Source organism: Paroedura picta, chromosome 8 (genome assembly GCF_049243985.1).
Source record: "Paroedura picta isolate Pp20150507F chromosome 8, Ppicta_v3.0, whole genome shotgun sequence".
NCBI lineage: Eukaryota > Metazoa > Chordata > Lepidosauria > Squamata > Gekkonidae > Paroedura > Paroedura picta.
In genome coordinates this window covers 74,511,211-74,536,246 of record NC_135376.1, presented here as the reverse complement: position 1 = coordinate 74,536,246, position 25,036 = coordinate 74,511,211, and the positions used below count along the sequence as shown (strand labels likewise).

At 39.0% G+C, this 25,036-nt stretch overlaps 1 protein-coding gene across 6 annotated transcripts in view; it reads left to right on the top strand.

Annotated features, from left to right (window-relative positions):
• Positions 1-25,036, top strand: part of PCDH15 (protocadherin related 15) — an 886,705-nt gene that overhangs the window by 325,449 nt on the left and 536,220 nt on the right. For 5 of the 6 annotated variants that reach the window (XM_077350403.1, XM_077350405.1, XM_077350410.1 and 2 more), the window contains exon 3: positions 12,062-12,112. The exons of the other annotated variant lie outside the window; for it this stretch is intronic. The gene's annotated coding sequence lies outside the window, so the exon portion shown is untranslated. The remainder of the gene's footprint in view (positions 1-12,061; positions 12,113-25,036) is intronic. 6 annotated transcript variants of the gene reach the window in all.

Sequence of the window (25,036 nt, the reverse complement as noted above, 5' to 3'; positions counted from 1 at the left end):
TGTAATTTCAAGAAGTTTACTTTTTAAATGGGTAGTCAAGGCTCCTACAGCTCACTCATGAATGGAAGTGATATATGATTGTCTCTGTTCTATCTATCTATCTGTCCGTCCGTCCATCCATCCATCCATCCATCTTCTTAGATTTGTTTATTTTCTTAGATAATGGGCATGTGGGTTAAGGATGTTCTTCTGCTAGGTATTTTGTGCTCATTTATGACTCCATGCATCCAGGCATTGCCTTCATCTTTCAGTCCCAATCCTGCTCTTCTGCATATTGGGGCAACACTGAGGATTATTAAAGTTGTTCAGACTTAATTTACTCATGTGCAACCCAGATATTAAGTCTCTGGGTTCAGCAAGACACAGATACAATTTCTTCAAATCCAACAGCTCTATATCAGTATCAGTATCAGCTCTGTATTAAACACCAACTATAACCAGAACAACAAACACCAGAATCCATCACACTTATATACAATTCAGGCAACCTGATTGGCCCTTAACGGAGCCTTGCAATTGGTCCATATACACAATATATATGCAGTCATGAATTGGTTAGTTTATGATCCTTCAATAGCACACTGTTATAGCAAGTGTCTATGGCCAACGTAAGTAACACCAGACTTAAAAGTTTATACCAGGATTTTGAATTGGGAGTGATCACTGCTGACAGACTCAAATGTTCACTACAAAAAGTTTTTATTAACATCCCAGCGGCAACATTTTGAATATCTGCCTCATCTAATACAATTAATCCCATAGAAGTGGAACCAAAAGTCAACTTTCTGTGACAGCTTTCAAAAGCAAGCAGTCTGCCCAGCATCAGTCAATTCTTGGATGATTTATTAGGATAGAATTGTCCACGTATTTTCACCTTGGTTGCACACAGACCCCATTACTATTTGGACTCAAAAGAACTACATGATGATTAAGTAACTGTTTGCTAGTGTCCTGCAGTGTATTCTGGAAGAGCTTTTCTAAAAGAGAAAATTAACCCAGGAGGCCAGGAAGTAGCACTGTGATCTACTTCCATCCTACCATGTAATTGTTTGACAGGCTGATGTTCCAGGGTCTCATTAGAGTTCGGTTACTAAATTATAGCCGTTTAGTTATTAATTAACATTTTAATGTAATAGAATTAATATTGAAATAAACGTTTAAAACTGTTCTTACGATGAATAACTACAAAACGTAATGGGCTAATATGCAAGTTGTAGGGAAACGAGAACCAGCACTAATGGGCACAATTACAAATCTGAGTGATTGTTATGTCTGAACTAATCATATAAGTCAGAAATTAGAATCGTATTCCTTTCCAGAGGTCCTTGAGAAGCTTTTTCTGATCCAAACTTGAGAGTGGTGCTGTGATACATACTTTCTATCTGCTTATCACTCCCCCCCCCCCTGAAATCTTGGTCAGGGCTACATACCTATGTGGGTTGCTTAGGCTGACAGCAGGGGTGTAAATAAGTTTTTGTATGCTTTTATATAACCCCACCTCCAGCATTCTCTTATTGATGTCCTTGGATGCCTGTGTACACTTTCCCTACTTGAAGCTGTCACTGAGTTTGACCCAGCTAACTCATGCCTTTCCCCTTGATAGAAGCCTGCCATAGCAAAGAAGCAGCGTGAACAATACAGTATCCAGGGGCTTGGATCCAGCACATCATTTCCACCAATAGAAATCATTTCCACCAATGGGCTTTCTGCCCATTGTGACTCTGACCTCCCTCTTCCTGTAGCCCAACTTGTCACTTGCAATGCTGTTCCTAGAAGAAGTATTTCTATGGATGTTTTGGGCTACAATAGGACAGGGAAGCAAGAAAGTGGAAATCTCTCTGTCTGCAGAAATGTTCTTGTAGATCCATGCAGATATTATGTTTGGGACAGATCTTTTATGCCTTTTAAGGGTGTATTTCCCCCATTCTCAGCCAGCCTTTTCCTTTGTGCCTTGGACAAGACCTTGCATGCCTCTGTTATAACAAGGAACTGGGAAACAAATTGAACTACTTTTGGGATACAAAAATATTGATAAGAAAAACAACAGCTGTGCAATAGGCTTGTGAGATTTACTTATGCAGTAAAACTAATCCCCTTCTTTGAGCTTTTACATAACTTCTAAGTGCTCTGCCCTATGGAGCACAGACAGTTTCAGTTCGATCAAAATAGGTAAGTTGAAAAAACAGAATTTGTTTTGTCAATTTAGCAAGCTGAGATTGTACTTTGATTTTGTTTGATTTAAATAGGGAAAGACTCAATCAGGAAGCCACATTTCTATATGTAGTAGAAAGCACTTCTGAAAGAACAGTCTTTGTTTTTTTTTCCTGTAGATAAAATTCATGCAACATTATCACAATCTGGGCCAAATATGTTATTTTTTAAAAATGAAACTTACTTGTTGAAGTAATCTGTGTACTGAGGAGAGTAGCCTCCAACTTGATATTTGCTAATATTAAGAAAAGTTCTAGGAAAAAAATGAGACTTCAAGTAGAAAGCTATGGGGTATATTATTGCTACTTAATATCAATTTTGGAATAGTCTATACAAATCCAAATAAGCGGTAAATTGTAATTTGCTCAGACAATTCCTATTTTGTAATTCAATATTGATTGATCATTAAAAGAATGCTTAGTAAAAATTAATAGGCATGTCATATATTAATGTGCTTGTCAGCTACCATAGCTAATTCAATAATCCTTCAATGATATATGTATAATTTTGAGTCTTAATGAGACATCAGTTTTCTGGGATCAGGTGGTCAGTGGATGAAAATAGGTTTACTGTAAAAGAACAAACAAACACACAACTCAAAAAAGCACCCTGCATTTTATCTTGTAGATCTTCAACTTTATTTAATTGGATCTGTCTTCCCAACTAAAATGTACACATCTGACTCCGACTTTATTTATTCCATCATAGTCTGCAGTAGACTATTTTATGATTTTTCAAAATATGTGTAGCCTATGTAGTTATTATTTAGATAATTTCTACTTGACCCACAGTCTAAGATTTCTTGGATACAACATTATTTATGTACATCATTTATCATTTATGCAATTATAATTCAATAAAACAGTTTAATATAGAAAATGCAATAAAAAGGACCGTATCTATATAATACAGTGCACTATATCAAACAATGCACAGGGCTATAAAATTGAAGAACAATGAGATAAACCATTTTTAATTATTTGAACCATTCCTTACCTGTAAATTGTCTTTGGGTCCCAGTGGGTCTTAACTGGACCATGGGATGGGACTAGAAATTTGTGCACAGCATCATACAGCTGTCAGCTTTCATCTACTCTTTCATCCTGGCTCCTCCAACCTGGTTCCCTGCTAATTAGGTGAGCTACTAAGATCAAATAACTGACAGCAAGCAAAAAACAAAACAAAACTCCTTATAATTAAATCCTGAACTGTTTTTTATGATATTTGTATATTTTAATCTATAAATGTTATACACTTTGTTGTCACTGTTCTGAGAGGGGCGGTATATAAATCAAATCATAAATAAAAATTTTAAACCTACTCTACAGTTTGGTATACTGGATACTTAAATCCCCAAAACAATAGAAATGTAAATGAGCCCTGCTTTCTGACATTTCTCCTTCTTTCATGTCCTTGGAATCACTTCCAAACTTCCAGTTCAGCAAAAATCATGTTATTGTTATTGTTATGTGCGAAGTCGTGTCCGACCCATCGCGACCCCATGGACAATGATCCTCCAGGCCTTCCTGTCCTCTACCATTCCCCGGAGTCCATTTAAGTTTGCACCTACTGCTTCAGTGACTCCATCCAGCCACCTCATTCTCTGTCGTCCCCTTCTTCTTTTGCCCTCGATCGCTCCCAGCATTAGGCTCTTCTCCAGGGAGTCCTTCCTTCTCATGAGGTGGCCAAAATATTTGAGTTTCATCTTCAGGATCTGGCCTTCTAAAGAGCAGTCAGGGCTGATCTCCTCTAGGACTGACCGGGTTGTTCGCCTTGCAGTCCAAGGGACTCGCAAGAGTCTTCTCCAGCACCAGAGTTCAAAAGCCTCAATTCTTTGACGCTCAGCCTTCCTTATGGTCCAACTTTCGCAGCCATACATTGCAACTGGGAAGACCATAGCCTTGACTAAACGCACTTTTGTTGGCAGGGTGATGTCTCTGCTTTTTAGGATGCTGTCTAGATTTGCCATAGCTTTCCTCCCCAGGAGCAAGCGTCTTTTAATTTCTTTGCTGCAGTCCCCATCTGCAGTGATCTTGGAGCCCAGGAAAATAAAATCTGTCACTATCTCCATTTCTTCCCCTTCTATTTGCCAGGAATTGAGAGGGCCGGATGCCATGATCTTTGTTTTCTTGATGTTGAGTTTCAAGCCAACTTTTGCACTCTCCTCCTTCACCCGCATCAACAGGCTCTTTAGTTCCTCTTCACTTTCTGCCATTAGAGTGGTATCATCTGCATATCTGAGGTTGTTGATATTTCTCCCTGCAATCTTGATCCCAATTTGTGACTCCTCTAATCCCGCATTTCTCATGATGTGCTCTGCATACAAGTTAAATAGGCAAGGCGACAGTATACAGCCTTGCCGAACTCCTTTCTCAATTTTGAACCAGTCAGTGATTCCATGTTCAGTTCTCACTGTTGCTTCTTGACCTGCATATAAATTTCTCAAGAGACAAATAAGATGCTCTGGTATTCCCATCTCTTTAAGAACTTGCCACAATTTGTTGTGCTCCACACAATCAAAGGCTTTAGCATAGTCAATGAAGCAGAAGTAGACGTTCTTCTGGTACTCCCTAACTTTCTCCATGATCCAGCGTATGTTGGCAATTTGATCTCTAGTTCCTCTGCCTCTTCGAAATCCTGCCTGTACTTCTGGAAGTTCTCGGTCCACATATTGCTGGAGCCTAGCTTGTAGGATTTTGAGCATAACTTTGCTAGCATGAGAAATTAGTGCAATGGTGCGGTAGTTTGAACATTCTTTGGCATTGCCCTTCTTTGGGATTGGAATGTAAACTGACCTTTTCCAATCCTGTGGCCATTGTTGAGTTTTCCAAATTTGCTGGCATATTGAGTGTAGCACTTTTACTGCATCGTCCTTTAAGATTTTGAATAGTTCAACTGGAATGCTGTCACTACCACTAGCTTTATTGTTTCTCAGACTTCCTAAGGCCCATTTGACTTCACATTCCAGGATGTCTGGCTCCAGGTCAGTAACTACCCCATTGTGGTCATCAGGGATGTTAAGCTCGCTCTTGTATAGTTCTTCTGTATAATTTTGCCACCTTTGTTTAATCTCTTCTGCTTCTGTGAGGTCCCTACCATTTTGGTCCCTTATCATACCCACCTTTGCATGAAACGTTCTCTTCATATCTCCAATTTTCTTGAAAAGATCTCTGGTCCTCCCCATTCTATTGTTTTCTTCTATTTGTTTGCACTGTTCATTTAAGAAGGCATTCTTATCTCTTCTAGCTTTTCTCTGGAATTCTGCATTCAATTGGGTGTATCTTTCTCTTTCTCCCTTGCCTTTCACTTCCCTTCTCTCCTTAGCTATTTGTAAAGCTTCCTCAGACAGCCATTTTGATTTCTTGCATTTCTTTTTCTTTGGGATGGTTTTAGTTGCTACCTCTTGTACAATGTTGCGAACCTCCGTCCATAGTTCTTCAGGCACTCTGTCTATCAGATCTAATTCCTTAAATCTATTTGTCACCTCCCCTGTGTATTCGTCGGGGATATGATTTAGTTCATACCTGAGTGGCCTAGTGCTTTTCCCTACTTTCTTCAATTTAAGCCTAAATTTTGCAACAAGAAGCTCATGATCTGAACCACAATCAGCTCCTGGTCTTGTTTTTATTGACTGGATAGAACTTTTCCATCTTTGGCTGCAGAGCACATAGTCAATCTGATTTCTGTGTTGACCGTCTGGTGATGTCCATGTGTAGAGTCGTCTCTTGGGTTGCTGGAAAAGAGTGTTTGCTATGACCATTGTATTCTCTTGACAAAATTCTACCAGCCTGTGCCCTGCAAAAATCATAGCTTTCCCTTAAATCAACATATCTAATGCTTTCATAACTGCAGTGTTTTCAATATATCTGATTTTCAACCTGAAAGATGTCTGGATACTTAAATCCCCAAAACAATAGAAATAGTGCATGTATCTTTAAGAAACAGATGCTCTCGGTGGCTATTGCTAGGCAACCACTTTTGAGGGAAGACTCATTGGGATGAGGCTCACCAACAATGACTGGGATTGGAAAACTAGCTGCCACACAACTTGCATGACTCACTCAAGACCACTGCTCACTACTGTACAACAGTAGCCAATCCACAAAAGCAAGTGTAGTGCAGTAGCTAGAGTGAGATCTTCAAATCCTTCTCTGCTATGGAACCTAAAGTGGGTGTCCTCAGGCCAGCCATATACACTCAACCTTACTTACTCACAGGTCTGTTGAGTGGATAAAATGGAGGAGAGAAAAATTATCCCATGTGTAATTTTGTAAACCTCTAATATTTCACCCCTCAATTGTCATTTCTTCAGGTTAAAGAGCCCCTACTTCTTTAAACTTTCTTCATAAGAATGGTGTTCCATCCACTTAATGATTTCAGTTGTCCTTTTCTGCAGCTTTTCCAATGGACTCTTCTTCTTCTTCTTCTTCTTCTTCTTCTTCTTCTTCTTCTTCTAATTATGGTGACCAGAATAGTATACAATATTATAAGCCATAGCATAGATTTATACAGGGGCATTATGATTGTTTTCAATCCCCTTCCTAATTATCCCCTGCATAGCAATTCCCTTTTTTATTGCAGTCACACACTGAGTTGACATCTTCAGTGAATTATCTACCATGACTCAGTCCTGGTCAGTTATGCCAGTTTGGACACCATCAACAAATATTCATAGTTAGGAGTATTTTGGACTTCAACATGCATTGCTTTGCACTTGTATCCATTCAGCCTCATTTGCTAAGTCAACACCCACTCACCCAGATCCCTCTGGATTACCTCACTGTCCTTCCTGGTTCCTTAGCCAATTCACTGATTCCTCCCAACTCCATAATATACAGGAACAACTTAAAAAGCATTGGACCCCATACCAAGCCTCGTGGTACCCCACTGTTTGCTACTTTCCCATATGCTCCCTTTTATTTACTTCATTAGACCACCATCCCACTGCTTAAAGGAATCATTCTTATTTTTTACTGCTTCCATTACTTTGTTTATTAACGATGCATACCTTGTTTTATATGTATTTGTACCTTTTCTAACCTGTGGCATACATTTTATCTGAGACTCTAGGGTTGTAGTTTTAAATAATCTCCAATCTTCCTAAAGGGATTTGACCCTCCCTATTTTTCCATTCAGCTTCTTCTTCTCAATCCCCCTCATTTGAGGGAAGCTATCCCTTCAAAGTTAAATGAGGCTGTGTTGGTTCTTTTGGGCAACTCCCTATTTACACGAATACTGAACTTATTATAGTTACTGTTCCCAGATGGTGCCATCATATTCACATCTCTCATGAAGTCTGAGATCATCTATTCTGTAGTAGGTTCTGTATATTCATTGAGAGTAATTAGAAACCCAGTCTCTTTCTCCTTATTTGAACACATGTTTACCCAATCATTGTGTAGGTAGTTAAAAATCACCTTCATTGATATATCTGTACTGTATTCATTATTACATCACTAAGGTAAATGTAAAGGTATCCCCTGTGCAAGCACCAGGTCATGTCTGACCCTTGGGGTGACGCCCTCTAGCGTTTTCATGGCAGACTCAATACGGGGTGGTTTGCCAGTGCCTTCCTCAGGCTTTACCGTTTAACCCCCAGCAAGCTGAGTACTCATTTTACCGACCTCGGAAAGATTGAAGTCAACCTTGAGCCGGCTGCTGGGATTGAACTTCCAGCCTCATAGGCAGACAGCTTCAGGCAGCATTTCTGCTGCTTTACCATCCTGCACCAAAAGAGGCTCTGATTACATCTCTATTTTTGGTTTTAAAAGTTAATCTAGAAAGTGTCTTTTCTTTTTTAAAAGTTATAACTTTAAGTTAAAAATCCAGATAATTCAGTGACAGAAATGTTCATGCTTTTTTCTGTACCAACCAGAACATGCTAAAATTCTGAGTATCGGTAAGATACAATGCCACCAGAAATGTATGGAGATAGCATGAAGTTATATCCTTTTATATTAATGCATATGTTTGCAGTTTGGAAAGGTAAAAAGGGAAATCTAGCTGCTTGTCTAAATTGTAGACTTTAGCAGCCATTCTAACCAAAGGGATTTCAAAAATGGTGAATTTCTTTAATCAAAACATGAAGTGCCAATTTCCACTGAAAACAAAATACTACTGCCATTTTTTTCATTCCATCTACAATGTCTTTTTCTTCATCTCTCCTGGAAAATGAAAATGCTTTGTTTCCGAGTATATGCGTGCACACAAACGCAAACACATGTGTGTGTGCATTTGTGATATATGAGTTAAGGGAGAAGTTAAATTTCAAGGTTGTCAGTTCAAATTTTCAGAATATATCTCAGGGGTAACACAAACATATAGAAGATCCATGATTTGGGGAAGACTGTTTTTCCACCCATTTGCTGTAAGCTACCTTCCATTATACTAAGACTAATATTTTGATTTCCTTCTCTGTCTTTGGTATTGATGAAACTGGAGTTAAGTCTGCAAAGGTAATAGTGATGGGGTGACACAGTAGATACCACCTAGATAGCATAAGTCTTAAGGGACTAAGCTGTAGATCAAATCTTTAGTAGGAAAAGTTATGTCTGCTTGACAACAATGCAGGGGGGATATGTTTCTACCTACTACTGCTACTGATTCTTTCCCATTGGTCTTCAACATCTCATGACTCGAAGTTGCACCCTGTAAATACCATAAGTACTCATTTAGTTTTTGAAACTGTCTGGCTGTGTGATTAGGGCAAAGTATCCAGTTCCTACTTTTTTGACATTGACGTACATGCTAAGTCAATTTGTTTGATTTTGGATCAAAGTAACTAAATATTTTATTTATACAATTTATTCTTTGAACAGATTGTATTAATTGACTGACATGATTAGACTGACTTGATTTAATCAATTTATGTAGCTTTCTTGTTGGAGTCCATGTAAACTAAGCAAATCAAACAAAGTCTGATTAAATTATACAAACCGAACTTGGTCACTTTGCTCAGAGTTCATGTTTTAGCAAAGTAGTTTGGATTGTATTTGTCTGGTTGCATATAAATTGCCAACTGGGGGGGGGGGGAGCATTCCCTCAAGCGTCTTACTTAAGCTCTAAAACGAAGATTAATCAACCTGCACCCATTGAAGACAATTGAACATTCCACTCAAGATGTGGGCAAAAAGGCCTGAAATAGCTTTTCATCCACCCACCCAACTTCTTTTCTATTTTGTTTTTGAACAGGCAAATCAAGTTTGGGAGAAGAAGAGTAGGTTTTTATACTCAGCTTTTAATTACCTGGAGGATTATAAAGCAGCTTACAATCACCTTCCCTTCCTCTTCCCACAACTCTGTTACCCCCCAGCCCCGAAAAGGCCCACCAAGGCTTGGAGTGGCCACAGCAGGCCTTTTCCAGCCAGGTGGGAATGTGAGTGGGAACTCCATTCCTCCTTATTCCCTGGCAGTCCCACCTACAACTCTCCCAGCGGCAGTCAGAGGCAGACTAGTGGCAATTGCACTAGAGTGCCCCTTGTAGGGTTGTTGTGTGTGTGAGAGTGGGGCTGGGCCAATCAGGACACACACAGCTTTGTTTTAAAATTTCCAAAGATGGAGACCCCCCCCCCCTCCCCTAGGAAGCCTGTTACACTGACAAACCACTCCAACTGTTAGGAACTTCTTCCGGATGTTTAGATGAAATTTCTTTTGAATTAATTTCATACCATTGGTTCTGGTCCGCCCCCCCCCCCAGGACAAGAGAGAACAACTCTGCTCCACCCTCAACATGGCAGTCTTTTAAATACTTGAAGATACTTATCATATCCCCTCTCAGTCGTCTCCTCTCTAGGCTAAACAGACCAAGCTCCTCCAGCCTTTCTTCATATGACTTGGTCTCCAAACCCCTCACCCTCCTCTGGACCCTTCTTGCCATCCTCTGGACATGTTCCAGTTTGTCAACATCCCTCTTCAATAGGGGTGCCCAAAACTGAATACAGTACTCCAAGTGAGGCCAAACCGGAGCAGAGTAAAGCGGTACCATCACCTCCCATGATCTGGACACGATGCTCCGTTTGATGCAGCCCAAAATCCCATTTGCCTTTTTAGCCACTGAGTCACAGTGCTGACTCATGTTCAATGTATGGTCTACTAAGACTCCTAGATCCTTTTCGCACATGCTACTGCCAAGACAAGTCTCCCCCATCTTATATTGGTGTATTTGGTTTTTCCTACCTAAATGCAGAACTTTAAATTTGCCCCTGTTGAACTTCATTTTATTCAGTTTACCCCACTTCTCGAGCCTATCAAGATCATCCTATATTCTGTTGCTGTCTTCAGTTGTGTTTACTAACCCTCCCAGTTTAGTATCATCTGCAAATTTAATAAATATCCCCTCTAATCCCTCATCCAAATCATTTATAAATAGGTTGAACAACACAGGCCCCAGGACAGATCTTTGGGGTAGTCTAATGCATTGTGAGAAGCTTGTCATATGGTAATAGAAATCTGACCAATGACTTAAGGGCCCATTTTGTATGGTGGCAACCGCACCCGTCTGCTGCTGGTGCAGTGTTGCAGAGGAGAAAGCTCTACTGTTGATTGTGTCCTGGTGCCAAAATGTCTTCCCATTCTTACCAAAATGACAGGTGTCAAGGACATGTTTGGAGTGGGGAATGGCTTGCATGAGTCTGTCAATGTAGTGAAAAGACTGAAAGCCTATGTTTTATGAGGTAATTTAACCCTTTAGAATTTACAACAGATTGTAATAAAATAATAAGCAAACTTTAGTTATAAGAAAATAATAAAAAGAAATAGACAAACATATATCAGGCATACTAACAGACTATTGGATAGGAAATTCAAGAGGGAAAAGAGTTTCAGTGAATGAGGGAAGGTATTTACCAGTCCTGGAGAGCAGAGAGACAGAGAGAGATGACACAACCAACCAACTGTGTGAAGGGTAATCTGAATGGGTTCCAGATCAGAAGCACCCTTTGGCTAGGCAAAACAAGGGATTTTTTCCCCTTCTGAGAAGACGACATCGTGCTTGGCATATGATGGGGGCTTGATGGGAGTATGATGGAAATTTCAAAGAGTGAGACATTGGGAAATGGCCTGGCTGGGTAAGGAGATGGGTGATAATGGGCTTAAAGAAAGGAAATCATCATCTCTCAATAGGTGTCAGGGGAGTTCTATAGTCTAGATCTTTGTTGTAGGGGAGAGATTTTCCCTGGCAGATTAGCTTCGGATGAGTCAGAGGTGTGAAGACAAAAGATATCACCTAGAAATCTCTAGGCAAACTTGACTCTGCTGGCCACTTGATTAGCAATGCAATGTTACACATTGGGTTACTCCTTAAGATGCTGCTGGACTCTTGCTCATTGACTCTGTAACTGCAAAGACAAATTCAGCATTTCTGGTATCTTTTCTTTCTTGAGGACTTCGTTGTTTAAATGAAGTAGCAGATCAATTCAGTTGGATGGAAAGTTACCTTTAAAAAATAACAGTAGGCAGTATTAAAGAACTGCGGAGTATATGCAGATAAGAACGTACTTTGTGGCTATGCGTTTCAATAGAAGATCTAATTGTGGGAAGCTCTGAGTTTGCACATGGGTAAGCCTGACACATTAATATTGCATTAGCTTTCTGGATTCTTAACTGGCAAAAGATATCCTAGAACTTGGAAGAACTTTGAAGGAGTGCCTCAGGGCTATTGAAAGTATCTACTATGAAGGTATAAAATATCTGCTAAGACACTTTTCATTGTCTGTAAACTACTGTGCCCCCAGGAATTGGAACAAAAGTTTATTGTAATAAAACATACACTTTAGGTGGTAATAAGTGGATTTTTTTAAGTACATGAAATGTAAACAATAGACATTAGAACACATGTATTTCTTGTTTCCAGACCAACAAATGAAAATGTTGAACAGAACTTTGATGAAGAAATGCAAATAAGGTATGTTTAATATTCTTTTAATATGAGTATGCTTTGGGCAAAGTGAAATTTCATAGTATGCTTTCCTCCTCTCACTCTCTTCCTCATTTATTAATTTAATGTGTAAAACAAAGGTAGATTTATGAGGGGGGGGGGTGTAAATGTAGACTGTTCTATATAGCATATATTTGTTCAAGCAAAAGCTCCAGTGTGAAATCTTTTTTGATCTGTTTTTAATACATGTTTGACCTTTTGTAGTTCACACTTTTATTGTAATTTAAGTGGCCTACATATGTGCGCAGAGGATTTCTCTGATTGCCAGTCTGATGAATGTGGGGGTGGGGGTAGTTTACTGAATACGATTCTTCAGATGAATGTCCAAACCAGTTTCATTTAAACACAGAATGTGCCAATGGGGAAGCGGGGGAATTATGTGTATGAAGAGGAGGATTTGTCCGGAATTTCATTGAGTGAGATAGATGTAGAAATCTCAAGGGGAACGTCCCTTTATCATACTGTGTATTTAGCCTATTAAACCACAATCAAAACTGTTTTTCCATGGAAGTAGATTTTGCCATTTGAGTCATCTGTGTTGATGAAAGACAAATTACAAAAAAAACACTAGAGTGGTTTGATTTTTTAAAAAGGCACCTTTTATGTTGTAGAGCAATTTCAGAACTTTTATTTCTAATAGTTGCCCTCACGCTTTTGAAAATACTGGTAGAAGAAAAGCTGAGAAACATTTGAAGAAGGAAGAACTTCAGTAGTAAAATAAATCTGTATTGAGAGGGGGGGAAGGACGGGTCAGACAGTTAGCCTCTTCTAAATTAAAGCAGCAGTTAGTATGCCACTCTTATAACATGCAAACCCACAATGAACTGCAGTGGAGGAAAAAACTTTTTTCCCCCTTTCCCAGCTATTAGTTCTGGCTTCTCATCCTTGCCTTAATCAGGAATGAGTCTGTGACTTTTCTCCATCAGCTTCAACTGCTCTTTCTCCTCCTGTTCTTCCCTTCTTCCTGAACACAGGACTACCATTCATTTCTCACACAGTATTTTGCTTGAATTCTACTGTCTTCCTGGTAATCTGGGCTGCATTACCAATAATAAAAAAAGAAAGTAATCTTTTCTGGAAACATGGTAATTCTCCTGGATTTGCACAACTCTGAATCATAGCTGTGGTTGGCCCTGCTATGCACATTCTACTATCCACACCAGGATCAGGCCCTGAGAATTAGATGTAGTGATTAAATTGCCCAAGCAGTTTCCAGTGCTGTCCTCCTCGGGCTCTGTGAAGATCATTTTATTCTGGTATAGTCAACGTGTGGAGCTGTGAGATTGCAATAGCAAGTACTTGGATAGAGTTTACATATTCATGTGCTGTATGCATTTATACACCCTCTACTGCAGGGGTAGTCAACCTGTGGTCCTCCACAGGTTGGGACTGTGGGACTACAATTCCCATGAGGCCCTGTCAGCGTTTGACTACCCCTGCTCTACTGAAATGGCTTCTGTGCTTTATTAAACTCTCCTCTTTATTTTATACACAGATCTAGGGCCCAGTCATATAAGACTCAAAAAAGCTGTGAGAAGGCAACTTTAATTTCACTTGAATATTCCCGGGAGACAGTCTAGATCAGCTCCATGGTGCTTGAGCCACTTTCTCAGGCCCCTTCTCTTCAACATGATCTTCTTTCTTACGTGGCCAAATTCCTTCCTGTGTTCACTTAGCAAACATGTTTGCTGGAATTATTCAACTTTATTTCAATTTGAGACATCAAAAGTGTTGTAAAGTGAAGTAAAACAATGAGGGGGCTAGGTAACCTTGTCACTAAAACAGGTATGTCTCTCTGTGTGTTTCCTCCAAAACTCCCCTCCCCTTTCTCATGCTCTTTTCCTAAGGAGAGGCAATATACAGGAAACAATTGTACAATTCCCTTGGACTGTTTATCCACAGGAGGTTTCATATGGGCCTGCAGGCTGGAGTTTTAGTTGTGGCAGGTTGCCCCACCTCTTCCTGCACCCACATGGGGGAGCATTTTGCCTGGTGCACCTCATCTGCCCCTGATTTGTGCTCTTGCATGGGAGCTGGGGCAGTGAAGTCCCAGTGCGTAAACAGTCTTGTAGAGCAAATGGCAGCTTTACATGAGGATGATTTAAATCATGACAAACACCCCTCACCATTCCAAGAGTTTGATAACATTCAATACCTTTTTACTATTTTTAACATTAAAAATCTATGAAGGTTCAGTGACATCCCTAAGTATATCACTAAGGTTGAGTTGATATAATGAAAAATCTTCATGGTAGCCATGAGAACTGTGATGGCATGTGTAAGGACAGTTCTGTGTTTCTCAGGTGCATGGAAGCCTGATCTGAATCAGGAAGGGGGCAACCTGTGTTGCCTTTTGACGGGTGGAGGGCAGGGGGAGAAGCGGCAATGCCGGTGGCCACGCTGTGGCATTCTTGGTGCACGCTACAGTCGGCAGTGCGCGTGGCGAGGAGGTGGGGATTTGAGTGCCCTTATAGGACACTGCTGAGCTTCCTTCCCACCTTCTTTTTTTCTGAGGGGCAGCATTGTTTGCCTTTTCTTCTTGGGGTTGTGTTTCTTTTAAACGTTGATTTTTACTGTTCTTTCTTTCAGTGTTGAGTTTTACAGTTCTTTATGTCAGTGTTTTGTTCTGGGGGGGGGCACTGTAGCTATAGTAAGAGTAGTCCATTCTCCCAGTTTGGTAGCTGTTGTACTTGTTGTAGGAGGTTGCTAACTTCAGGTACTGTTGTTCTGCTCTAGTTTGCTGGCCCTCTTTTGCACTGACAGAGCTAATTTACTGTTTTTCTTTGAAATAAATATTCAAAAACTATTAATCTACTGGTGCCTCAATTAATGTAAATTTACCAGTAGCTGCTGCATTTTCCACCCTCGGCTTATATGTGAGTTAATAACTTTGCCCAGATATTTTGGTAAAATTAGGTGTTTTGGTTTATATCCGGGTCGGCTTATATGCGCATGTATACGGTATGTCCACAACCCAGGTCATCTCTGCAATTTAATCAAGGCGTCAAAATGAGAACAGCTTTGCTGACTGAAGAATCCCTTAGAGACAGCAGAAGCCCTATGGATCTATCAGGCTGTGAGAAACTTGGATTGACATGTCCACTTGTGAACAAAACTCTCTGGATGTCTTTGGCCGCATGCCTGCAGCATTGGATATCACATCATTGCACTATAGCTGCCATTCACTTTCTGGATTGTCCTGTGGTTGCTGCCCTTGAGACACTTCTTCTTTCTCAATCTAATCTACCCCACAAGGTGGTTATAAGATTAATTCACTGGAGGAAATAAAGGGATACAAATGTAAGACATTAATAAAATGGAAGTAGAGCGAAACAGAGTTGAAGCCTATACTAATGCAATGCCCTTTACAGATTAGCTCACTAAAGAACACTTTCTAATAATCAATTAAACAACAGCACAGACATTACATTATTCAGACTCCTAAACGAATACCCTCGTGGGTTCATTGTGTTTGGCAGGAAAGCCTTTGTGCAAAGCTTTCTGACTTTAAATAATCCATTCTTTGGGGTATTTTAAAATCTAGTGCCATGGACTTCCATTAGATGTCTCAACACAGTTTTTAGTTTGGTTTGTTCTATTCTGTTTTGTGGTTTGTTCTACTCTGTTTTACTAAGAATTTGAGCATTTGTTTTCTTGACAGTTTTTTACTCACAGGAGAAAGTGGCGTTTCATTCATAAAGCTCTAAGCATTAGTGTGAGTGTGTATAATAATTTAAAATACAGTTTAAGACATACAAACACAAAGATATACCATAAGCTGCTCAGCCAAGTATCAATAAAGCATTCCAGTTCTCTTTCTATGAGTTCTTTTTTAGGCACTTATTTCAAAAGTTCTTGGCAATCTTCTCCCTAATCTGTTGGTTTAATGGTTCTAGAATTTAGAAAGAAGGAAATGTAGGAGAGAATTGTGGGCTGGTGTTAGAGAAATAACTTTTATGAAATATAATTTTGAGAATAAAATGGGTAAAATAAACACACGTTAACCAAATACCCTTAATTCTCACTTTAAAAAACTACACACTTTCTTGTATACAGACTAGCAATTAATCCAAAATCTATGGAATATAGACATTCATTCATTTAAAGGTATTTCAATTTTGTATCCCCTAAGGTTTGTTCAAGGAAGTAATTCAGTTGTATTCAGTAAAATTAAGTAAACCCAGAGGACATTACTGAATATATACATACAATGCATAGAACAGGGAGTCCATGTAAAGTCCAAAAATCTAAATGGAAAGTTAGGAATATACGCAATAGTTCTTACTGATAAGTAAGATTAATATGCATTTAGTTCAGTTTTTCTTCTTCCAAATACTGAGGCTAAATAACAGCTGTAATAAGATTTGTTGACACTTGGTAATCTTTTTGTGTTGCCTTTAGCTTCATTGAAGTTATAGATGCAATCTTGGATCAAAGTTTTAACTAAACTGCAATGTAGCTGTTACTATAAGTACAGATACATTTTGAACTGAATAGTGAATAAATACATTATGATTACTTAAATCCAGAAATTTCAAATGCTCAGGAAAGGCCTCATAGAAAACTCTTTCTGACTGGATTATTAATGACTCAAAAATATGCAATAGATCTTGTACCAGGAGTGATAGCTGCATTGTCTGGTGCAGCAGAAAAACAAATGAGTCAGTCCTGTATAATACACCTAAGGACATCCACAAAGTATCACTTTAATATTTAGATTTGCAGGTTACTGGTCAGTCGGTGCCACTTTTCTGGTTATGATCAGAATTACAAGATGTTGAAAAACCTCTTTTACATCCATACTGTCTTTCCATTCCTTGACATGATATGTCAAGGAAAGGGGGCAAGTAAAGGGGCCAGTAAAGAGCACACCCAGAGACATGAAAAGGTGGTGGGGGGGGGGAGGATTTTGCTCTTACTTTCTTACTATCCTAGTATTTTATCCTGGTCTACATTGAGGGAACCTGAATATAAATAAAAGAACAGCAATTTAGTCTGCTCCTTTTGTGACATGGTTCAAGTGGCATTGCTATAAAAGAAGGTTTATCTAATAGTTAAAGGGCTTTAAGACATGTCTGATAGCTCAGATAAAATGTGCATTTGGAAACCCCAAGAGATTTTGGCATTGGTCTGTTAAGCTTTTACAGCCCAAGGGCTTTCTAGAGGCATCAAATCATTTGGTTCAGTGCAGCATCTATTCCAGCCAAAAGAAAAAAGGAACAAAATGGTGGATGCTACCCAATTTCTTCAAAGTCCTTTCTTTATTAGTATTCAATTTGTAGACTGGGCAAATTCCTAATTATTATGTTCAAACTTTTTTGCATGTGTTCAAATGACTTTTTAAAGGACATTTTAAAGGCACATCTTTTAAAAGGACAATCATTTTTATACTGTCTTACAGGAACATTTCTTCAGTGTCTCAAAATTTGTTTTGGGTAGCAGAGAGTCCTAATAGCTACATACAACATTAATTGTGCAATCTAATGCAGAATTAATCCAGCCTAAGCACACTGAAATGAATGTACTTAGACTGGGGTAACTTCACACAGGAATGTACTGTAAATAATATCCCACTGACCAGCACAATTCATTGGGAACATTCGATAGGATCTTTCAGAAAATTTCAATTAATGGAAGGAGGAGATTTTTGTCATGCCTCTTTCCCACTGCAGACCTCCCATTCTTCCCAAGGGTGTTCCTGGGGTTCCCCTATTGTCCAAGAACAGCACATGGGGCTATAGCATGGAGAGGAGGATTAGGCAGTCTTGGAAACCCCTTCCCTTGGCAGATACTTAACCCTGTCTCTTTTCCACCATATTTACCTTCCTCAGAGCAGATATATGTTGTAGAAATTTGTTTGGATAAAAATTATCTTAGAGGATCAATACCATTAATATGATAAGAGCCTCTTGTGGCGCAGAGTGGTAAGGCAGCCGCCTGAAAGCTTTGCCCATGAGGCTGGGAGTTCAATCCCAGCAGCCGGCTCAAGGTTGACTCAGCCTTCCATCCTTCCGAGGTCGGTACCCAGCTTGCTGGGGGGTAAACAGTAATGACTGGGAAGGCACTGGCAAACCACCCTGTATTGAGTCTGCCATGAAAACGCTAGAGGGCGTCACCCCAAGGGTCAGACATGACTCGGTGCTTGCACAGGGGATACCTTTACCTTTACCTTTACCTTTACCATTAATATGACAGCCACTATTTTATTCCTGTTATAAATGATGCATGTATTAGTGAACTAAGTGTAATACATCCCATGTTTGAGTACTTATAGTAGATTGCTGTTTTAGGAAGATAATTAAAAGAGAAGTCCTGATTAAGTTCTTTTGTCCTTTCCATGTTATTTTTATTTAAAAAGTTTTCAGCTTGCCTAATCAACAGAAGTGTTGGAGGCATTACTGCCTAGCCAGTTTCAAACCCAATTTATACTTCATAGGCTTTTTTATTGTCACAGATGATGCAATACCATCAAGGGGCCTCACTCCCGTTTCCCCACATGAGAGGAAGCCTATGGGGACTTTTTCAAAAGCTGTGTTTCTGAAGAACCGAATGCTATGAAGTCTTTGTGAAAATCTGTTGATTTGAACATTTGTGGATTTTGAAGGTTGACAAGCTGCAGTTATTGTAGACATTACTAACAGTGGGACAAATTGTTCAGCGCTAATCAGCTGAAAATCCATTGCTGACGCTCTGCTGTGCCCTTTTTTTCTAAAAAAAGGAATAACTATTTGATTCTTTAGAATTACTGGAAAGGAAAAACCTTTCAGTGATATAGGAAACAACGTCGTTATATTCAGCACATTTGACCCAAACATTGCCAGCATAAAACTACCGTCAGTTGACAACAGTGCTGAGAGGTCTGGTAGGCACCAAGTAGCTTGCAAACAGTATTGAGGGAAATAATATCTGAAGTGTTCAGGTGACGTTTCAGTAAATCACAAAATTATGATATGAGGGTATGGCATCTTCTTCTCTAATGGTAAAATGAACACAGTAATTTACAATGATATGATTGTATGATGTATGCTATTTTCTTCTCAGCATTCTGTATTTCTTGCAGGAAAATGAACATGTTCAATCCTTGTCAGTGTATGGGGGGAAGTTATATTCAGAAAATAAACTTTTTCTACATATATGGGGAGCCACCTCCCCCTTCCCCCCGTAAGAATGCAGAACATACTTCCTTGTCAGCTGGTGGTTCTATTTGGTCACATTCAGTATGGAATGTGATCTTAAACGGAACAAGTTTGCATTCTTATAAAGGTGCAATATTAAGGTCTAGTAAATAATTCTAATCCACATGGCATAAAATTATGTGAATGGCTTGCAGGTTGTGAGTTCATACATGCCTAACCAACAAAGCCATCTTAGCGTATTCCAGGTTTTTCATATAGCACATATGAGATTCAGTGATTATCTGGTTAAGAACTAAACCAGTTCATGGAAGACAAGGATATCTATGTCTATTAATAGAGTCCCATTAATATTCTACTAATAACTTCCTAAATGACATAAAAGTCAAATACTGAATGAGATAAACTGCAGTAAAAAGCTGCTTGACATTTATATTTCCCCCCAGAAAGTCCATAGTCTGGTGGCAGTGTATTGATGATAAAGTACAGATTGTCAATAGTCTGAAATTGAAATGGCACAGGGTTATTTTAGGATGTGTTATTTGTAAGCATGCTTTCAAAATAGGTTCAGAGGGCCAGCAGGCTGAAATTCTCTCTAATTTGTAGCTTATGAAATCTTTATAACATTTGAAAAATGAATGAGCATATGCCATAGAAAGGGGCAGGGCTATGCAAGGTTTTCTGAGCATGGGGTGTTTCTTTCAAGGGTCCCTTCATCCTCATATATCCCTTCCTCCTGCCCCCTTTGTGCCCTGTAGCTGGCAAGGACTTAATGGTTGCTATCTCTCTAGTGTTAGGGCTTTACAGGAAAAGACCCAGATCACTCTCCCTGACTCCCAGCCAACTCCAGTTTCTGTTAGAGCAAGCACTTATATATGACCAAATCTGAAGTGTGAAGAAGGGTTGGTTTTTATATGCTGCTTTTCTCTACCAGGAGTCTCAAAGTGGCTTACAACTACCTTCCCAGGCATAGAAGAAGGTGACCTCTGTGGTGTTATATCTTGACCCTGCTCTCCCCTAACACTGTCCTCCCCAGACTTCAAACTCGGAATTTCCAGATATTTCTTTATCTAGAGCTGACAACCCTGTGACAGAATGGGCCTGCTCAAGCCTGTGGGAAGAGGAAGGATAGGCCATTGTAAGCTTCTTTGAGACTCCTTTGGGTAGTAAAAAGCAGGGGATGAAGAAAAAATCTGTTTTTGTGTGTATGGGAATTCCTTAATAATTCCTTGTTTTTCTTCTTCCATGTCAGCATTCATATAGACTGGGTTGTTTCAAGAAACAGAAGATCTGTTTGTCCTACAACCATAATGAGCATCTTTCTTTGGCCACTGGATTTCATGCCAACCAAAGGGAGAAGCTATGCCCCTATGGATTTCCTTCTGCACACAGTTCCCAATAAACTAGCTGATGCTCTATGCCTGCTTGTCTTGTTGAGTTGCAAAGCACAGAAGAAGAGAGCAGCAAGCCCCCATCAAACAGAGTGCTTTTATCGAGGATGGTTTAAATTCAGGGTCATTACATATCAGTTGTCAACTCATTCTTACATCAGTCCTTTGGAAGGTTTTCTCTGTCTGTATAAACATTGGACCCGGGTTTGTGTGAGTGAATTTATTATCTTGGACGGTCCCTGCAAGGTAGAGATAGGCTCTCCTTACACATCTACTCAGATTTGAGGGAGGTGTTAAAATTAAGACTCCTTACCACCCATACCCCCTCTTGAGCATCTTGAGAAAGGATTTTTAAAACCTTCAAAAATTAGACAGTTCATTCCTCATTGTGCCTATTTTGCAGTAAGAATTTTAGTCTGTCAAACAAGAATCCTTTCTTCTATCTGCCTGAAATAATAATAATTCTTCTTCTTCTTCTTCTTCTTCTTCTTCTTCTTCTTCTTCTTCTTCTTCTTCTTCTTCTTCTTCTAACTTTATGCATAGAAAAGGTTGCTCTTTGTTATGTTGCCTTAATGGTGACTTTGAATTTAATAAACTTGAATTTTGTCCAAGAAAACATAGACTAAGAGACACTGACAGCTGCTTTATGCATATTTTAGGAGGATAAAACACTTAGCACTATTTTAGCACTTTAAGATGTATTTCATAACACCTCGTAGTATAGAATCTCATGTAAAACGGATCAATTGTAGGGTAATGTTGTGCATTTATAAGTGTTTCTCTAGGGGGACACAAGATATAATAAGTGTTAAGATGAAGGTCTCTAAAAAGTAAAAAAAATAAAAGAAAGAAAAAGTAAAGAAAGCTTAGCAGTAATCAAGACAGTGTCAGTCTCTATTGTGTTAATAAAGTCATCTAAAGTTTGTAGGTTAAAATGGTGGGGTTTTTTACATGTATATTTAAGAAAAATTAGGGAGAGGTTTTTTTTTTTAGAAAAGGTAAGTCTGAACTTGTTCCTGCAGCCATGTTTTAAGTTTTATATGCTATCATGACTTTGTCTACTTCCTTCCATCAGTGGCACAATTTTCCCTTTGTTTTTCTTATATGACTGAGTCACTCTAGTTGTTTTTCTTCTTTCCTGAAGAACCCTGTCTGTCCTACTCTGTCACAATATAATATTTTGCCAGTTAACTCACCTGAGGGGGGAAATATAAGCTCTTTTAAAACTTATACTGTTTAAATTACACTCAAGAAGTTTTTGTATTCCAAATTAACAAAATATTGTATTCAACATAGATGGGAAAGGCCAAGTGGAATCAGGGTAAAATTTCTATGGTAACTCATTATAGATAACTCTGAGGCAAAATCAGGACATTCATAAAATTTCGTTCATTTTCACAGTGACCTAAATCTTAATGTTGAGAAGTTGTTCTAGTATTTTCCTCAAACACTTCAGTATTTCCTCAAACACTTGAGTATTCACTAATTCTTTTGGTTTACAGAAGGCTAGTAATCTCTTTTCAGTATTCAAATTCACTTTCAAATTCCAATCCAAAAAACTTTAATTACATAGTAACAGTAATTCAAGTACATAATATTAATCAGATATATTCAGACTACTCAGAATAAACATGTATTTATGATAGTAATAATAAATCCTAAACATGGAATGATGGATATAACAAGATAAAGTTAGAATGTGAATTAAATGAAATGAAAAATTATAGGACATTTAAAATAAGAACTAAAAGTTAGTTGCTAATAAAATTATCTAGAGGGAAAATCATTATACAGGCACCATCCCAAAGGAATATAAGAGACAAGTTATTCCATGCAGGTGCAAGCTTTATCTTGGAGAACTGTGCTCAAAAATTCAGCCATATCTTCTCTGTTACAATGGGAAGCTTGTCTTCTAGTAAAAATTGAATATTCCAACAAGAAAAAATGCACAGAATCAGTCACGATCAGGTCAGCCAGTCGGTGACAGAACTCAGAAAATGAGGTACAGAACCAGTGTCAGATGAGCAGAACTTGCATAATCTGTCCTTTAAAGGAACACCTTTATACCTCGCTGATGATAGCACTGCAGATGGAAAAATGTTTAACCTGAAGAGCATGAATGTCCAAGGGTGAGATGGGTTAATAGGGTTTGAGAAATAACGTGCCTAATAACATGAACTAGGGGATAGGCCAAAAAAACAGGGTGAAGAAGTCTGGTTTAAATGTCCCAGATTCTTTGCTGAATAATATTATATATTTGGGCCTCACCATAATTAGTCAAAGACTCTTGGTTAATACCAAGGGTGTTGATTTTAATGGTGTATATACTGAGACCACTTAAAAACATAAAAATCAATTAGCAGATCATGGAATAGGCTCCTAGATTGGGGAGGAAAATGATCTTGAACTAATTTTTGATATTTATCATCTAAGCTCCAGTTGTTAGCAAGGGCAAGACAAGTTCATTGCAGAGGGTGAAGAGACCGATTGCATTTAGAAGGTCCAGGATGCGACAGAAGGAAAAAAGAAGCTAATTTGTCTACTTCAGCATTAGCTCATGGATTCATATGTGGATCCCACACAAAAGTTTTTTAAGTGCTTTGTTTTGAATAATTTGGATTGCTCCTGGGACATATTGGTTCCCTTTGTAATAGTGAAAACAAGAGATAGTTAGGACCTTATTACTACCTGAAGAAAGAACAGCTTTTTGATGTGGAGGCACATCAGTTGGTGATGAGACAGGACTCCCAGGTACCTGAAAGTTTTAACTTGCTCCAATGGTTTCCCCTCGACTTTCCCGGAGTGTCGTTTTCACGATTTGATGAAAATCATTATCTTAATTTTCTCAAGGTTTATAGTCAAGCAGTCCTAAAATGGTGTTGAATGCTGACAGTAGATGTTGGAGGCCAATCTTAGATAAGGAAAGCAACATGGTATCATCTACACAAAGCAGTAGGGAAAGAGGCTGAGAATTTAGCTTAGGAGCATGTCCCTCCAAAATTTGCTAGATGAGTCTGCTTGAAATAGATTAAATGAAGATGGAGCTAAAAGACAGCCTTGTTTCACCCCTTTAAGAATGAGTATCTTAGAAGTTATGGAACCATTGCTATCAAATCTCACTTGGCAGCTATTTGACAAATGCAAAAAGGAGATACTTCTCCAAATGCAAATGCAAAAAGGAGAGGCTTCTCCATTTCCAGGTGGACTAGTTTATTCCATAGTAATGATCTGTTGATGGAATCAAAGGCTCCCTGTAAATCAATTAAGGCCACATATAATTTGCCTCTTAGATGATGGGAGCACTGTTCCACTAAGAAGATGATCAATATAAGTCTGGTCAGGTTTAAATCCCACTTGTTCCTTCCCTGATAGATTGCAGGTGGCCATCCACTCTAGTAATCATCCCTGAAGATATCTGGAATACAGTTTCCCCAAAACAGACAGCAAGCTTATGGGGAGATAGTTACTCGGTAAATTAGGATTACTTTTCTTTAATACTGGAATAATGATGGCGTTTAGCCATGAATCAGGGGGAATTCCAAATTTATCAATAAGGGTAAACAAATGTACCAGCGGTTCAGACCATCATTCAGGGTTATTTTTTTATTAACTCAGCCGGAATGCCATGAGTGCCAGGTGCCTTAGCTGACTTCATAGAGGTAATAAGGTTCAAAATTTCTTCTTGGGTCACGGGGTGCCAGACAGGGACATTAGTGGGAATTGGAAGATCCTCCGGGACTTCCATCAGTGATGGCCCACTGAAGAAATTAGAGAAGTATTCAACCCAATTTGCAGCAGGGATGGAAGCGTATTGGGATACATTAACTGCAGTATTTAGGTTTGAGACCAGTGCCCAGAAATCTTTTGTGTTTCTTGATCTGACTGTCATCAATAGTTGAGACCACTTCTTCATGGCATGCTCATGTTCTTTTTGGACAAGAGGAGTTGGCATTCTCTTTTGTCCTCAAAATACATAGATGCTAGCTTGATGGAGTAGTTAGAACACAATTCATTCATTCATTCATTCATTCATAGTTATATACCGCCCTCCCCCAAAGGCTCAGGGTGGTTTACAGGGAACAGGAAACAGATATAGATAACATGAGGTAACACATGTGACAACAGCAATAACACTACAACAACAATAACCCCAACATGATAACAGCAATAATAATATGTTAGAACTGCAAAGGAGCCTCAGCTCAACTCTTACTGGAAAAGTTGACATATGTGCTTTTTCTGAGCATAGCAGTCTGCATCAAACAAGAGGAGGTTGATGAAGCATTCCCAGTATCTTTTGATGAAACTCCAAGTCTATGAGAGAGCTTATAATATCATTATACATAGATATGATCTTTGAAGGAGAG